We start from the raw sequence: 12,406 nt of genomic DNA on the forward strand, positions 1-12,406 counted from the left end.
GACAAGAGGTATTCTGGGGGAAATGGTGCCTCTTACTGTGTAAATTTTCTCCTTACCTTACTTTGCTAATATCATGCAGAATTTCTTTCTTATCCCTTGTGAGGCATTGTTGAGAGTTCTTCATCCTTACAATCCTGTCCCATAATATTTAACATTACAAAAGAAATAAAATTGTTAACAGATTTTCTGCTGGGTAGCCTGTTTGTGTGTGTCATACTTTTAGAAGGGGATTCGTAACAAGTTCATTGTTCACGGCAATTTGCTGCTCGTAACAAATTTTGAAGTTTATTTGCATAAGTCTTTGGCTTAGACTGTTGTAATTGAAGTGGGAAGAGGAGAGGAAAAAAAAAAAAGAAGGGTCTCCATTCTGTTTGTAAAAAAAGAAAAAAAGCAAAAAAAAAACCATGAAAGAAAACAAACAAAAACAAACAAAAAAACCCCACCACAAATGGTTTCTGGCCGTTTTCAGCTACAGAGAGGATAACTGTCAGACTTGTTTTGGGACAGAATAATTTGGATATCCAGCAGGTACAAATACCAGGCATGAATGTTATCAGTATATCAGCAATTTGCTTGCAATGTGCAAGTGTAATAATCAACTTTCTGCTCCATCCTTGGATTTTTTGGGTGTCTTCCAGGAGTCAACATTATTCTCCTTTGATTTCTTAAGGGTGCTTAATTCAAATGTACCAACTTACTGGGTCTGTAATTCCATTTTAGTAGACAATCAGAAATGTAATTTGAATGATTCAGACACCCGTAATGAATTCCATGATGCAAAAGAGTTGGTATTTGCTGAGGGAGCCTTAGTTGCTCACTACTTGAAAACAAGTCATTTTATGCAACTCTTGGCAGACTTACCCATGTTAACCATGTGTAGCTACGTTTTAAAGAATGCATTTTGGGGGTCTAAAATGCTTCCTGCACTTAATCCTAAGTCTTGCCTCATCTTCAGATATGTCCTAAAACAGTCAGTAGTAATGCAACAAAATAGCTGTGCTTTTAACTAAACATAATCCACTACAGGGAATTGCTTGTAAACTGAAAAATTACAGAAGGGATGTATTCCTGTAAGTGACATTGTTTATGCTTTTGGACAGCTTGACTTGATGTGGTGCAGCTAAGTGTGTTAGACCTTGGTATATGCACACGTTACCTAGCTGAGAAAAATGTTCTAGAGAAGATGTATGTTATCTTGGTTGCCTTTGATTTCTAGTGCTTTTTTCTTTTCTTTTTTTTAAAGAAAACTATAATTACGTCATGTTCTGTCATTTCTGTCTGATAAACTTTTTATAAAATCTTGCATACATGCAAGGAAGATGATGAAAATACAAATACTGTTTATCTTTTCACTTAAGCATGCAAGCTCAGATGTTTCCAATTACTTGTTCCAGTATCTGCATTCAAGTCGCCTTCCATCCCAGTGACTGGAAACACTGTTAAAGTCTTGATTATTTTGGTTCTGCTGGTTCGAAATAGTGTAATTCTCCCAGTTTTTTTTTCTTGAAATAGAACATTAATGCATCAGACTTCCATAGCCTGTTCCAAACTAAGTATGTTGAACATAATGAAGGCAATAAGTGTGCAGGATGTGGTTTGCCTGAGACAGAGCAGTCATTTCTGCACAGAAGGAAAAAAACATTCCTTGGAGATCTCAAAATATTTACAGCATAGTGTGTGGAGGTTTTCAGGGGTAGCTTTCAAGACTTGAGAGCAGAAAAAGAAGTCATTGCTCAGTGTAGCCAACAGGTTCTGATGTCTGGCAGCAGTAATGAGGTGAAAACAGTGATAGAATAAGATGGGAATGACCGATTTTTCATAAATACAAAGCAGGTGGTCATAGAACTTGGTTGTGGTTTGAGTAATGTCTTCAAAGTGAAAGTGTGCAGCGGTCTCGTAACCAGTGTACTTACTGATGGTATAAGGAGACTGTCTTGGTTTCCAGTAATCCCTTCATAGCTGTATATAAAATGTAATGCTAAAACTATTTTGCTCTCAGGAGTTACTTTGGATGAGATCAACTGTATTCAGTGAATTCTGTAATATGGATTAAATTGTTTGTGTTTGTTCTTGAAATGGTTAGAACTTTTTGCTTTGTCTGCCTGCTTACTTGTGTATGTAAGCATGGGGAAATAGCCTCTGCTGCTCCTAATGACAAGATCAGGTGACAGTGCCCGTGAAGTCCTGTGAGGCTAAATGTGCAACTTGAGTTAAATATACAACACAAATCCTATTTTGACTTTTCAGAAGAACAAGATGGAGCAAGTGTACAGTATCAAAGTAGTATTTAAAGCTTTTCTGAACTCATCACTCTACAGATGGGTGATGTGATTATTCAGGTGAAGAAAAAGCCTTGTTAAATAGAAAATAGAACTTCTGTAGTAATTCTGGGCACCACATTTAATCCACAGTAAAAAGGTGCATATGTATGAATTTGATTTTTAAAAAGTTATTTGCATCAGTGCACAATTTATTTGTGCAATTCTACTCATTCTCTAAAAGCTGTTAGACTTTTAGAGTCTGTTGATCAGGCTTGCATGTTTTCTGCTGCTATGATTGAAGCATTTCCACTTGAGAAGCAACCGGACATTAGCTTGAAAGTCATTGTCCTCTTGGAAGGAGAGGGGGCGGAGGGAGGAGGTGGAAGATGACATCTTGCAAAGGGGAAAGACAAAGTCAATAAGCAAAACTTATTTTTCAGGCCTTCTTCAAAGATATTAAAAGCTGAAGTGTTAATAAACCATTAAAAACTTAGTAGTGTCCTTTTTTATTATGAAACTTCTCCCCGAATGCTTATGTTCTGTAGGCTTTAGGATACCCAGTAGGTGTATGTAGGTCTCTATCTAGGACCATCTTACAGGTGGTCTGACTGCCCTGTAGGGGCTGCTGGCGGATAGCACAGAGCTGGCATGGATGGAGATTGGGTGCTGGAGTGAATCTGCCTAGCACTATGGGTGCTGATGACTTGCCTGATTTACAGTAATCATCATGACAAAGAGTTATCCTTTTTTTCCTGTTTGGAGTCACGAGTGTCTGTGAGCAGGCTTGCCAGCACGAACTCTTGCTTCAATCTTGCAAGAGATGGAAGATCTTTGTGGCTACAGAGCAGCCCTCATATAGATCAGTATTGACCTGCCCTGTTCTTTGTGTTTATGGGTGGATTCAATTTCTGCATCGTGTCTTTTTAGCCACGTTTCTGTGAACATTGTAGCTCACTGCCAGGTTTCAGGAGAGCCCTGCTGCCGGAGACTGTCCCTGCTGGGCTTGGTCCTTCCTGGGGTCTGACTTAGATGTTGGCTGAGATGGGGGGGGGGGGGGGGGGGGTGGGGAGAAAGAGGGAGAGGGAACACCCAAGTCAGTTTTCTCGAGGGATTGGGCTCCTCTAGGAGTGACAATTGAATGAGAGTGATTTCTTTATTCCCTGTCTGAACTTCCTCTCCAGGGCATTCAAGTAATGTAACTGAGTATATAATTGCAGTTGGTCTGTTGTGCTTTTGTTTTTGTATGCTGATTGCGGCAGGATTGCAGAAGGTAGTGGTAGTGTCATCTCTTTCCCTTTTAAATGACAAGTGGCTGTGTAGAAATGAGCTCTTGCACAAAACCATTTGTGCTTCTTCCTCCCTTGCTGGGACAATGGTTCACACATTTGTGTGGCGATCTGCACTTGGGAACTGATTTGGGTGAAATCCATGTTTTTCATGTTTGACAAATTAAATGGTCGTACAGTCATCTCCCCTGCATGCTGCAGTGCCATTTTATTTAAAGTTTGGTACCTGTTTATGTAATGCTGCTAACACTGCCAGCAGCACATTAAATCCTGGTGTGTGCAGTAGCTCCTTCTGTTTCTGGCAGCAGCAGGATGTTCTTCATCCCCTCCCTTTCCTTTAGAAAACTTCAAGGGGTGTTACTCTATGCAGGCACATGAGACAGACAGCTATGAAGGATAATAGCTAGGGAGTCTCAGCTCAGACACTTAAATGAAAAACGGAAGGTGACAGAAATAGTTATTAATTCTTACCTTCTGATCTCATATATAAGAAAAAGACTGTGTGACTTCTACTGATCTGCTTATCATCCACGTTATGCAAAAATAAAACAAAACTTTAGGTTAGAAGTTCTTTTAAATGTGGCCTGCTGATGGTCATGTAAGTTCAAGAGCGTAGGTGAATTCAGAGATTGCCCCAGACAGTCAGTGTCCAGGCAGTACCTAAACGGCAGTCTTCATCAGTGAGACTTGTGCCTCAGTCACCCCATCTCAAAGATCAAGATGAGCAAGTGCTGAAGCAAATGGTTGGGCTAGGGTGATTGAGGTACAACCTCTGTTCTCTAGCATACCTCCATCTTGTTTATCATCAACCCTTCCTTAGTCCTTGTCTAATTGTTGTTGGTTTGTTGTTTTTTTTTTTTTTTAATTTTCATTTCTTTAATTTTGCTGGGTTTCCAAAGTGCTGCTTTATGTTGCATGGAAATCTTTAGTAGGCTTTTAAAGCATCACCTCAAAAAAGCTAGCTGTTGCTTTTCTGTCCCTGGAGCTGTGTGTTAGGCAGAAAACATCTCTGTTAGAGGTATTTATTGGTGGATTGTGTTCACTGGCAGTACAGCCTGACCTTAGTAAGGGTGGCACCAAAATCAAGAAATACCCTCAAATCCAACAAGACTAATAATGAAACCTACAAAACCAAAACCCACCTCAACATTTGGACATGTGCAGTGCATAACAAAAGGTTTTTGTGGAGTTGGTGCTGTAGAAGAGAATAAATAGTCCTAAACCTATACAACCACCATGTTGGTGATGCGACTTGCTCTGTACTTAGGAGTGGCAAATTATTTTTCCATTGCTATATTGATAGTCCAAGGACAGGTGATAAAGCTGTCCTTTGATTTTGGAGGCACTTAATCCAGAAGTGTCAAACACCTCTTCAAACACCCCATGTTGGGCTCCTGCAGGCAAACGTGTTCCAACAGTAGGAGACTCTTAGAGGTTAAATCCATGATTATGTGTTCTCTTGAAACTAGTGAGTGCCTCACTGCTAGGACAGCTTTCCAGACCACATTACGCTTCTGCACTGGTTTGAAGGCTGGCTCAAAGAGCAGTGATGATAAGGATTTAGAAACTATCTGGGTGGATGAAGATGGTGCTCTGTTCTGTAGTGTTTGAGGCAGTGCTTTGAATCATGCAGGACAGTCTGTGGTTCATATAGCCGTGCCTTGGGAAAGCTCAGGAGAACTGACAGAAAACAAGACCTGAACCTGGCTCAAATGCAGCTCTCTGGAGCTCTCATCTGAGCCGCTAACGAGTGCAGCTTTGATAATGGAAGGGTGCTTCATAGAAGATGAAAGCTCATGCAGTAGCTAATTTGCCTTGATTGCCTTCTTAATCACCTCGGGTTACTTTAAAACTTTGGAAAAGATGAGATGTGGGAGCTCGGGAGTGGCTGGTGTCATGTAGAAGTGGCAGTCATGAGAAGAATGAGGTGGGCTGTTTCAGAAGCTGCTCTGCTGATGGCTTCCTTTTCCCAGGTCTTCTCCAGGAATAGGGATTCTTCATCATTAAGCATAAACCACAGCAGCAGGTCTTGTAAACAAGAGAATTCCAAGGGGAGGACTTCTGCTAGAGAAAAGTATAATCCGTTGTGTTTGCACCCTCGCTTCTCTAACACACTGCTGAGGCACTTTGGAACTGCTGTGCTGTCATGGCTGTATGAGAAGATGGAAGGAGAAATTGACATTTGGAACTGCTGTAGCAGCTCGAAGTATCTCTCAGACCTGTGATATTAGGGAAAGGGAACTGTGACGTTATGAGCCCATTCCTAGTGCTGTTCAGAAGTTGCATTTGTAGAACTAGAGATGAAGCAGCCAAACGAAGATGGATGTTTTCAGTAACCTGCGGTATGCATGCGGCTGCCTCCTGATCTCAGCTATCTCCTTGCCCTGTATGGAATCAGGGAAATGGCAAGCACCTGGTTTTATAATACACAGGGTGAGCCAGTAATGGGCTAATTGAGGGTTTGTCAAATACAGTTGTAGCATCTATCACCTGTTGGGAGTTCGTGTAACTCTTTGGGCACTTCTAGCGAATGCGAGATACTGCTCATTAAAAACGCTGGTGATTCCATGAGCGTCGTCCTTAAATGTAAGCTGTATGTATGCATACGCACACTGATCTTTCAGATGCCGTTTATATGTCGGCATCAGGCGAAATAGGTTGAAGCAATCCTTACGATTCGGTAGTGGCCGCCAGATGGCGGTGTGCTCTTACCGCCCACCTGGCGGGAAGCAGCGCGGGCTGCGGGCGCAGCAGGGCCGGGCCGGGCCGGGCCGGGCCGGCGGCACCGCGTGGGGCAGTCAGTGCGGATAAGGGCTGTGCGTCGTTGTGATCTTCAGTTTTCCGTGAGGTACGAAGAGAAACGTGACCTGGGAGCTGGGCATCGATTTGAAGGAATCCATCAGTTGGTCTAGAAAGCTCTAGCCGTGGGTCTGGGCCCCTGATTTTTCTGTGGATGGAGTTGCAGAATTTATGTTAGTGATGGAATTAATCATAGAATCACAGTATGGCTTGGGTTGGAAGGGACCTCAAAGCCCACCCAGTGCCACCCTAATGGGGAACCACAGGTTCTCTGTGCAGCTGTGCACTCGCAGTGTGTGGGCAGTGCCTCGCTGCCCACTGAGTGGAGAATTTCCATCTGACATCTAACCTAAATTTCCCTTATTTTACTTTAAAGCCATTCCCCCTTGTCCTGTCACGATCAGAGGGTGTAAAATGTTGACTCCATCCCACTATAAGCTCCTTCAAGTACTGAAGACTTCCCAGAGCTTCTCCAAGTTGAACAAGCCCAGCTCCCTCAGCCTTTCTTCCCAGGAGAGATGCTCCAACAATCTGAGCATCTTTGTGGCCTTCCTCTGGACTTGCTTCAACAGCTCTGCATCCTTTTTATTCTATGGGCCCCAGGACTGGACGCAGTACTCCAGACAGGGCCTCGCGATGGCAGAGCAGAGGGCAACGGGAGACCAGGAGATGCAATTCCAAACTGCTTGAATTGATAGCTTTTTCTCTGTTTGAAAGCAATGCTCTCTTGCGCAGCTTTATTTTCCAACAGAACACCTTGGGAAGGGCTGTGTGGTTCCCATGGGAAAGGGCTGTGGGAGCAGTGTCAGCTTAGATAATCAGTGTTCCCTTAGCTAATGAGGATACTTGTGGTTTGATTCCTTGCAACCATCTTTTTTTCTGCCTGAGAAGAAATTTCCTTTCTTTACCTCAACAACCGTGTTCAGTTTTGGGCCTCATCCCTGGAGGTGTTCAAGAGCTGTGTGGACGTGGCACTGAGGGGCATGGTTAGTGGGCATGGTGGTGGTGGGCTGATGGTTGGACTAGGTGATCTTAGTGGTCTTTTCCAACCTTAATGATTCTATGATTATTTATTGCTTGCAGCAAATAGTAATTTTCTTTTAAATTAACAGTGAGTGCTAGAGAGAAGGAAAAAGCTCTTGGAAAATATTTCTCAGAGGGGAAAAAATATGGCAAATGAATCAAATAACAAAATTCAGAGTGGTGCTGTGTTTTAGTACCTACTTTTCATTTTTTGTGTCGGGGGGGGGGTAAATTATGACACATGGAACACACTTAGGCTTGGATTCATCTGTGCCCACAGCTTTGCCTCTCTATACAAAAGAGAAAGGAAGGCCCCTGCTCTCAGACTCTGGCTGCTGCCTTTGCAGTGCCTTGTTATTGCGGGCATGCTTCCTGATGTGCAGCCTCATCATGCAGCAATCTGCTGTCGTGGTTCCAAAAATCCTGAGTCATTTCTCAGATGCAAACCTTTTGAAGCTGCTTGTGGAAGTCCCACTGGTTTCATTGCACCTCTTCTCTTTGTGCAAGTGAGGCTGATGAAGTGGTGCAGTGCTGAAGAAAGATGCTTTTGTTATTTCATGCCTTGCTTTTCATTCTTGGATCATTTTGGACTTCTTTCTCCTTAAGAAAGTATCCTCTCTGCTCCCTCCCCTGGGCCTTAGCCCTTAGAGCAAGGCACATTTCATCTGCTCACAGTTCCCTTCTGACAAATGTTTTCTTTGTGTGGCAACCACACCCTTTGCACGGACATGCCACTTCCCCAGCCTCACAAGCTGTGGCTGTTACTGCTTGTGGTGTGCTTCCAGCCTGCAGCACAGCTGACTTTGCTCACAGAGCCCAAGGATGAGCTGTGAGACCTGGGGCATCCCAGATGCCTTCACCAGGGCAGCTGCCAGTGTCAAGTTTGCAGCTAAAGGCACTAAGGAAGGAGCTTCTCTCTGCACATATCCCTCAACAGAGGGATGCTGCATCCTGAGCCATGTATCAGCCTTTAGAAGTGGAGAACTAACAGACCACTGATGTGCACAGGATGCAAAGGAATCCTTCATTTTTCAATTAGGCTTTTTTTTATTTCAACCAATAGTTCAACAAGTGCTAAAATTTCCCCGGCAGTTTAATCTGGAACATAGAATTGAGAAGAAAAATACCTTCTATAGCTTTACAAAAATATAAAGATTTTTTTTTTTTCTTTTAAATCCTGCACATGAAGCAAGCACACTCCAACTCAGCAAAACAGACACTACATTTTAAACTGCGGACCTCTGCTCAGCAAAATGATATCCTACCCCAGTGCAGCAGGCACAATGCGTAAATGGTACAGAAACAGAGCAGGAAGACGTGGTACAGCATTTCAATTCCTTCTATCCCTTTTTAAAACCAGAACGTCTTCAAAGAGTTTGCCTAAGAGCTTCTTCAGACGGGTCCTGCCAGTTGGTCTTTGAGTAGGACATCACTGTGGTGCTAAGGGGAAGTGAGCAATTCACCTCTCTTGGTGATCAATGAACATGCCACCATCCACTGTTTCACGTTAAAGCTCCTGAGCTTTGGGATGTGACAAGTTGCTCAGTTTGCTGCTAAGGCACTTGCTGCTTAACTCCTTTAGCAGTCAGGGCTGCCAGCACATGAGGTCAGGCTGATGGAACAAAATGAATGGAATATATTGTATCACAAATGCATATGCCGTGCAGCGGTTAATTTAGTGCCTGATGAAATGGGAAGATCAGGGGAGTTCAGGGCCTAGTTTTGTGCCTGTAACCAAGCAGAACCCTCACAGAGCACAGGGATTGACAAATAAACCGCGTGCTCCAAAGGCTGACATAACTTTGTCCAACTTGGCTTCTGTTGGCTAACAGCAAAATAAGGGGAAAATATAGACCCGAGATGGTGCAGCACATGCTAAGAACCTAAATCACAGAATTATGTTTCAAGTCAGTGATACAAATAAACCAGAAGAGCCATTGTTTACCAGAGCCAAAACAAACCTGAACTGGATTATTTGCAATGCATTATGAAGGTCTTTTTCTAGTGCTTCCTTTTTAACCATCTCTAAATGATAGGAAAAAGAAATTCATTTCTTGTACAATTTGCACAGTCTGTGTTGTGTTTGTATATAGTGTAGCCCCATGTCTTGGCAAACCTAGATCTTTGCAAGCCTGTGCTTCGTAACAAGGATTTAACTGTTGTGGTGCACATGTGAATGCACTTTTTTGAGGTAAGAACAAGACAGGTAGTTAAAGAATCACAGAATCCTTGGAAGGGACCTGAGGGCCATCTATTCCAACTCCCCTGCACTGAACAGGGACACTAGATCAGGTTGCCCAGCGCCTGACCCAGCCTCGCCTTGAAAGTCGCCAGGCATCTACTACATCACTGGGCAACCTGTTCCAGTGCCTCACCGCCCTCACTGCAAAATATCTTTTCCTTGTATCTAACCTAATTCTTTGAGCTTGAAGTTCTCTTGAGACTGTTGTAAGACTCCCGACATTAAGCAATTAAAGCAGTAATCAGCTGTGGCCCCTTGCCCTGGTGACTACAGAACGTGGTGCTATGGGGTGGCTCCTTGGCATTGGCTTCAGGCCTGCTTTACTGGGGCGGTTTGGTTTCAGCCAGGACTCAGCTGTGTCTAGCATGTACATAGGGAAGGATCAGGGTTTAACAGCTCTCAGATATTTGTATTTTCCAGAGATGAGACTACTAAACTACCAACTTCATCACTAACTGCCTTGTTGGTGGTAAAAGAAGCTTGTCTCATGTGGTCAAAGGGAAGCCACACCAGGCACATCTTTACATGTAAGAACTAACAGGTACTCGCTCACGCAGCTAAGTCTTAAACAAAAATGAGAAGCTAAGCCACTGTTTGAAGAGATGTGTCTGGGATCTTGAAATAGCTCAATAACTCATCTGGAGATGTGCTGGTGGATATCTGCTGACTATAAAAATGAGGTCTAGCTTGAGAAAACCAAGCTCCCTTCCGCTTCTTAAGGCTTGACTTGCCATAGTGCGCTGGCTTTCAGCTCCTTCTGTCAGGCTGAAGGAGAATCTGGTATCAGGTGTGTGGATGAGCACTGCTGAGTCATCCTGGCCTCCGATTCTGACTCTTGAGCTTTCATGGGCTTTCTTCAGTTTTTCATGCCTGAGAACAAGTGTGAAGGATGTGACTGATCTGGCAGCAAGAGTCTGTGATGGTGCCTCCTCATACTGCCTCAAAAGTGGGTGAGCGGACTTTGTTCCCACTCTGTGGAAATCCCTGCCAAAGGCTGACTCCAGCTTGGAACAAACTGTGCAGAAGGCATGCACTGTGAGGAGGCAGAGAGCCTGAGTATGGCCATCTGCTGCCTAGATGGCTTTTTCCTGCTTGTTCGGCCAGGAAAACCCATGTTATAATTGTTTCCAAAGCATGCTTTTGCTCTAGCATACAGTATGGAGATTCACCGATGTAAAGCTGAAAGCTTTATTCAGGATGAGCTTTTCCTATGACTCTGGGAATGACCTCCCTAGAAGGTTCTTCCTCTTGTAGCACAGGACTGTCAGCTGGGAGCTGCGACCTCACTCCCTGTACTTCTCTCAGTTCCTTCTGGGAGCCGGCATACTCAAGTATATCAGTAAATGCCTCAAGGCTGAGCCATGCTCTCAGTTACTTCCCATTAATATGGGGATTGTGGTTCATCCATAAACTGTACCTCCTGCTGGCCCTGAACACCTCCCTCACTCTGCTTTCACTCGTGTCAGTATGTTTATGAGGATGTATTGACCACAGGGGATATCTGTGGGTTTCAGGGCAAGCTGCTGCTGATAGAACACATCATCTGAGGGCTCTATCTATCCAACTCTGCCAGCAGTGTCTGCCCAAATTGATGTGGGTTCAAGCTTGGTGAAACCACAGTGCATGTTGGGACTGCTAGCAAGGAGAAAAGCGGGGAGGCAGTGGTGTTCATGCAACTCCTGCTCATGGCTCTGGTAGGCAGAGCTGGTCTCCATCCATCAGACTATGGGGGCCTGCTTCCTGCTGCATTCTTGCTTTTTAAAGTAGGAGCAGTACAGGGGCCCATGGTGGGCTTGCTGCTGAGCTGCTGGGATTCCGTCACTTGTTCCAAAAAAGACCACTTACATCACTGAAACCAGGTGGCTAAGTAGGGCTGCATGTCTTTAGATCTGCTGCTTTCATTCACCCACCTGGTTGATACAGCACCCAAAGGCACAAACACTGTGCATGGGGTATGTAAGACCTCACGAATATGGCAATGGAGCACGTCACAGAAGACTTTCATCAGCAACTTACCTGTGCTGTGTATATCTGACAGAAAAAAATGCTGTTCCTGTCTGGCTTTAAGGGGACTTGGTTATAACCACTCGCTAGATATATAAGAAAGTGTTGAAGCAATTATGCAGCTAACGAAGTTGAATGAGAAGATATTAAACCACTGGTTATTTTTACAATTCGATGACTGTGAAACAGTTTAAATTACTTGGAATATCTTTTAATTGGAGATATCGACCATTTAGCACTATCTCAGCGGAGGGCTGTTGACTTGCTGTTTCTTTCTGTGTTGTGCTGTGAGATCATGACCAGGTAAGTCTGTGTGGGTTTCCATCCTATATACACATCTCTACCAGAATCCTGAAGCCAAGAGGAAACCGCTGTCACTGATTTGTTCCATGGAGTTAAATTCTGATGAGAAACTGAGCGTTGGGCAGAGCAGTACCACAATGGTAAAATGGCAGAGACAATGAAGCAGGATCACAACGTTCACCCCAGCAGTTAAAAAAATAAAAAATAAAAGGAGACCCCCTCCCGCCCCCCAGAAGTCTGCAGTCCTAAAGTGCAATTACTTTTGTGCAGTCATGTCAGGCCAGGGATCAGACTGGATGAAGTTCAAAGCACAAACATCAAACGAGTGCCGTTCGTGATTCAGGGAGGGGGGGAAATAAGGAAAAGAACAACAGTTCTCAGGCATTCAAGTGCATCAAGAAAATAAACGTCCCTTTCTTTCTGAAGAAAAACAACCCTCAGTCTGTGGAATCCTGGCTTTGTAGTCATGAAAAATAGTTTTTTCACTT

The sequence above is a fragment of the Tetrao urogallus genome, assembly GCF_951394365.1.
Source record: "Tetrao urogallus genome assembly, chromosome: 3".
Taxonomy (NCBI): Eukaryota; Metazoa; Chordata; class Aves; order Galliformes; family Phasianidae; genus Tetrao; species Tetrao urogallus.